This window comes from Crotalus tigris, unplaced genomic scaffold (assembly GCF_016545835.1).
Source record: "Crotalus tigris isolate CLP2741 ecotype Arizona unplaced genomic scaffold, ASM1654583v1 scf7180000024364.846960, whole genome shotgun sequence".
In the NCBI taxonomy this organism is placed as follows: Eukaryota; Metazoa; Chordata; class Lepidosauria; order Squamata; family Viperidae; genus Crotalus; species Crotalus tigris.
In genome coordinates, this window is record NW_024100532.1 from 570321 (window position 1) to 576320 (window position 6000).

Sequence of the window (6000 nt, forward strand, 5' to 3'; positions counted from 1 at the left end):
TGAGCCAGATTAAACTTATCCTTAGCTGTCCCAATTTTAAAATAGTGTTTTTCTTCTTCTCTTTGGCACAAATTTTATATAGGTAGTATCTGACATACTTCACCAACATGGCCACTTTGATTCCCCCCTGGGATATGAGGCTGAGAATTATCTCCATATTATTTTGCAGGAAACAAACTACTGTAATCTACCTTAAGGATGCTCACTGTCGCTTTTAAAGTTGATTTTTGAAAGCGTGACTGTAACATCCTAGATAAAACTTAATGAGAGGTAAAATGAAACCAAAGAATCAATCCCTTTCCTCAAGCTGTCCTACATTTAACAAAAATGACAGTATGATAGGCAGGCCTCACTACTTTGTCAATGTCAGAACTAGCAATTTATGTTCATATGTTTTTCTGCTGGCTCAAGAATTAGCAACTTATCATAGTTGTCTAGTTACTAGCTAGAGAAGAGAATAAATGACAATATCTGTTAGTGTGACTTGCATCTTCACCTCCTATCACCTCCTATCACTGCTAATGCTACAAGTGGACATATAGGAGCTAGAAAAGACTTCATTGATTGATTGATTGATTGATTCTTCATGGATTTGGTCTGGTGGGCCCGCTTGGCTTGCTAGAGGTTCCCCATCACTGAGTTATGGGACTGACACTACAAGTTAACATAAAGTAATTAGATGAAGTGGATTGACTGGATTGATAGATTGATTGAATCTATATACAGAATACAGAATAGAATAGAGCTGGAAGGGACCTTGGGGGTCTTCTAGTCCCGTCCTATGCTCAAGTAGAAGAACCTATAATATCCCAGACAAGTGACTGTCCAGTCTCTTCTTAAAAACCTCCAGTGATGGAGCACCAACCATTTCTGAAGGCAAGCTGTTCTACTGGTTAATTGTCCTCAATGTTTAGGAAGTTTCTCCTTAATTCCAGGGTGCTTCTCTCTTTGGTCAGTTTTCAATCATTGTTTCTTGTCCTGCCTTCTGGTGCTTTGGAGAATAATTTGATGCCCTCTTCATTTTGGCAGCCCCTCAAATACTGGAATACTGCTATCATGTCACCCCTGTTTCTTCTTTTCTTTAGACTAGCCAAACCCAAGTCCTGCAACTATTCTTCATATGCTTTAGTCTCCTGGACCTTGATGATGTTAGTTGCCTTTCTCTGAACTTTTTCTAAAGTCTCAACATCTTTTTTATAATATGGTGACCAAAATTGGTTGCAATATTCCAGGTATGGTCTTACTAGGGTTTTATAAAGCAGTAAAAATACTTTGTGTGATCTTGATTCTGTTCCTCTGTTTATACAACCCAGGATTGTATTAGCTTTTTTGGCTGCTGCTGCACACTGCTGACTCATAGTCAAGTGATCATCCACTAGGACTCTCACAGTTACTGTTTTTGAGCCAGGTCTTGCCTAATCTGTGCTTGTATCTTTGATTTGTCCTGCCTAACTGTAAAACTTTGCTTTTCTCCACATTAAAATTCATTTTGTTGGATAGGGCTCATTTTTCAAGTTTGTCCAGTTCTTTTTGGATCCTCAGCTTCTCTTCTGGGTGTTGGCTATTCCTGCCAGTTTAGTGTCATCTGCAAATTTGATGAGTTCCCCATCTATTCCCTCATTTAAGTCATTTATGAAGATACTGAAGAGTACTGGGCCTAAGATGGAGCATCAACTATCATCATCAAATATTCCAGGGACTTTCATTTATATATGAAAACGAGCAGTTCAAATATCCATGGTACTATTAGCAGTTACACATTTAAAATATAGATTGAACAATGAAGTAGTTTAAAAATGTAAAACAATGAAATAGTTTAAAAATGTAATCTTGGCACAGCTATCTTTAGCTACCCATCTCTTTACTGAAACTTACCTTTTAATGAAAAACTTGGAATAAGAGTTGAGTTAGGTAAAGGAACAAAGCACAGTTCTGTTCCTGAAAAAAAGGGTATAATTGTATGAATTAATTATCTGGGGTGGTTATATACCTGTGTTTATTTCCTTCCAGATTTTTTTGGCATCAAAAACATTGTGATATTAAATAGGACCCCAGCACCAAAATAATTATCCTTTTGAAGTAATCTGGGTTAGGGTTATGTTAAACATTCATCAGTGTTTAAGTTTAAGATTTTTAAAAATTAATTCAACAAAACTGGAAAATATTAGCTTGTCTATATTTCTAGATCAAGCTGAAACTAAACATGCTGAATGTTATAAAAAAAAGAGAAATATTTCTTCAACTCAGAATTTCTTCAACTCAGGCTAGGACAAACACCATTAGTACTGTTGGTCCTTTTTTCATTCCACACCTCAGTTTTCATTCCTGATGAACCAAGTTCTACAAATCTCTTCTCTGCCCAGCAGCAGTGGATCTGAGCCCCTCCCCTCAGATCTCCCCTCCCCTTCTCTGTCTGTTCTTGGGGCAAAGCCTCCCACACTCACAGCCCTTCCCCCCTCTCAGAAGAAAAGGGAATAAGCACACAAACCTGACAAATGAACCAAAGCTGCATTTGAGCCCTGCATCCTCTGCCCTTTTGCCCTGAAAAACTGAGCAAAATAATAGGCTTCGTGACCCAGATATATAACATCAGTTTTGAAGAAAAGAATCCTCCTCCAATTGAGGGCAAATAGGAAGAAGGACATGTTTGCTGCTCTCTATGTTAGTGGCTATTTTGAAATTTGCAATCCAAATATAGTACCTTGCTCTACCCCCATAATCAAGCTTTGTGGCAAGAGGGAAGCTGTTCGAAAGGAGGTTTGTGCCTGCAGAAAAATGGTGGCTCATCCTCAAAACCCTCTTGTCTAAAAAAAGAAAGACCCAGGAATCTTATTTATTTCTCAGCCAGCAAAAAGCATATCCAAGTGGAAGAGTTTATCCAGCTACACCATACCTGAAGGCTCAATACACTCCCCATCGGTATGGATGCCTGCCAAGGAGTGATTCACTTCCTCTGTAACAGCATTCAAATTCTGCTGGATCGTTTCCTCGTTGTTTTTCATTTCTATTTGGGAGATGACTTTATGTTCTACAATAATGCTGCCATTCCTAAGAGAACAATAAAGGAAGAACAACTCCTCAGGTGATGAACTACCCTTTATCCCTCAGTGAAGGTATGGTGAAGAGTGTACCATAAATTCTGGCGTATAAGACGACTTTCTAAACACTTAAAATCTTCGCAAAAGTGGGGGGTCGTCTTATACGCCGGAAAAATATTTCTCAGCAAGTTTTCTCTCCCCCCCCCCTCTCTCTCACTCAAAAAGAGTCCTAGGGTTATTATTAAAACCAGTCGATCAACTAAAGATATCTCTGAGAGTACGATAGGCATTATCTGGCTGTTGTGACGGTAAGATTTCCTGGAGGTTTAATCCCCATTCTATAATACTACATTGCAAACCGTCTCCTCTCTTCTTCCCTCCCTTTTGCATCCCAATTCCTTGCCCACCCCTCCAGAACTGCGGATTGGTAGTGGCCATCCCCTGATTAATTCATTCAAAGGAAGTAGAAAGGGATGGCCCATGTAATGGGGAAGGGGGGAAAAGAATTGTAGGGTGGTTTTTTTTATATAATGAAAACAAACCTAAGCATCTGCGTCCATTCGAGGCACTTCTCAGTGCTTCTTCATGCAAGCTTTTCAGCGTTTACCTCTCACTGCCGGTGAGAGTAGCTTGGGGGAGGCGGAGCTTATGGGTCTGGAAGGGGAGGGGTGTCAGCTAAATTCCTCTTGGAGTTAAGAAGCAGGAATGGAGTGGGGACAGAAAACAGCTACACAATCCTTTTGCCTGAGCTTATGCAAGCAGTTTCTCCCCCCCCCCCCCGCCGCCTAAATAAACTTGCATGGTGCATTTGTGGTGTTATTTATGACAGATCCTGGCTGGTCAATCTGGCTCCCATCTATAAGTACTGTAGTGCACTGAGTTTCAATAACAATTTATTGAAACAATTTACTGAAACAATTTACTCCCCCCCCCCCATTACCTGAAAAGGGGGCAACTTATCACATTTATGGAAATGCAAGTTTTCGAAGGGCGAATGCCTTTCTTACTTAGTTTATTAACTGCTTCCTTTCCTTCTTCCCTAAACATTCTGGCTGTCTCCAATTTCATTCTTGGTAGTGTTGCTTTAAAAAACTGCTGAGAAGTCCTTTTGCAGGCAGGGCAATTTTCATCAAGGTGTGTGTGCGATTGACAAGGCAGAGCCTTTGACAAACAGGCAGGCTTTCTGCTCACTCAGCTTGGAGAGGCTGTGGAGGATTCGCAGGGTGGAAGACTGAGAGGAGGAGATCCCTGTGTGCAGCCTGCTTGCTCCAAGCCAAAGCTTGCTACTGGGGGGAGGGCAATGGAAGGGACCCAGGGAGTCACACGCATGCCTACATGTGCACGCACACACCCTGAGCTACTCATTTGGACTTACAGGTGGCCAATGAGAACTCAGAAACTGTGCTCCCTTTCCCCCTCCCTCATGGAATTAGCTTGTCCACTTTTTCCCTAGGGCCTATATAGGAGTAGGCAACCTTGGCTCTTTTATGACTCATGGACTTCAACTCCCAGAATTCCTGAGCCAGCATAGCTGGCTCAGGAATTCTGGAAGTTGAAGTCCATGAGTCATAAAAGAGCCAAGGTTGCCTACCCCTGGCCTATAAGATGACAGGAAGGGTTGGGCAGGCAGGGAGAGCTGACCCACCCAATCCAAGCAGGCTTTGTATACAACAACCAGCCAAGGTTCATCGCTTGCTGTGATTGGCTGGTTGTTGTATACTGGGTACATACAGTACAGCACCAGTATCTGTACCAGTTCATACAGTACAGCACCAATACATACAGTACAGTATACAAATGTCCAATAGTCAAGACCCCATCATGGCTCCACCAGCAAGAAGAAAGAAATATGAAGCCAGTTTCAAACTTAAAGTTGTAAACTTTGCCATGGAACATAATAACTGCGCTGCTGCAAGACAATATGGAGTAACAGAAAAGATGGTTCGGGACTGGAAGGCAAATGAAAAAGCATTAAAGAGTATGCCAAGGGGTAAGTGTGCATTAAGAAGAGGCACCCCACATTGGCCAGAACTTGAAAAACATGTAGCAGACATGGTGAATGAGCATCGCCAAAACGGTTATGTAGTGACACGAAATAAAATACGTTTGTTTGCACTTCAGTGGGCCAAATCTAACCCAGATCACAGCAACAGATTTAAGGCCACTGCATCCTGGTGTACTAGATTCTTGGAAAGGCATAATATGGTACTGAGGCAAAAGACGAAAATTGCACAAAAATTACCTGCAGATCTTGATAGCAAAGTAATTAGTTTCCATCAATACATAATACAACAGCGCATTAAACATGGCTATGCATTAAGTAGTATTGGAAATATGGATGAAACTCCAATGAATTTTGATATGGTTGGAAATAAAACTGTCCATCAAAAAGGTGAAAAAACAATTTTAATTAAAACAACAGGACATGAGAAGTCCAGTTTTACAGTGGTACTAGCATGCACAGCTGATGGTGCCAAACTGAGACCAATGATTATTTTTAAAAGAAAAACAATGCCAAAACTCAAGTTCCCTGTTGGTTGTTTTGTACATGTGAATGAAAAAGGCTGGATGGATGAAGAAGGGGTAAAGCTATGGCTTGATAATGTATGGAGCAGGCGACCAGGTGGACTTATTCAAAAATGTAGTCTACTGGTGTGGGATATGTTCAGGGCTCATTTAACTCCCAGCACCAAGCAAAAGCTTGCAAGACTAAACACAGATGCGGCAGTTATTCCTGCAGGATTAACATCGTTAGTAGCCACTGGATATATGCCTAAACAAGCCATTTAAAGATCGCATTCGAGAACAGTGGAATGAATGGATGGTTAGTGGCGAAAAGTCATTCACAAAAGGAGGAAACATGCGTGCTCCACAATTGGATGTTTTGTGCAAGTTTGTCATAAAAGCCTGGAATGATATTGATGCAGAAACAATAATCAAGTCTTTCAAGAAGTGTGGCATA

General features: G+C 41.0%; 1 protein-coding gene across 2 annotated transcripts in view; it reads right to left on the reverse strand.

The window, feature by feature from the left end:
* LOC120301014 (mucin-2-like) overlaps positions 1-3645 on the reverse strand; it is a 65723-nt gene extending 62078 nt beyond the window's left edge. For both annotated transcript variants that reach the window (XM_039327657.1, XM_039327658.1), the window contains exons 1-3: positions 3581-3645; positions 2894-3048; positions 1876-1938 (exon numbers count right to left, since the gene is read on the reverse strand). The gene's annotated coding sequence lies outside the window, so the exon portion shown is untranslated. The remainder of the gene's footprint in view (positions 1-1875; positions 1939-2893; positions 3049-3580) is intronic.
* Positions 3646-6000: the final 2355 nt, after the last annotated feature.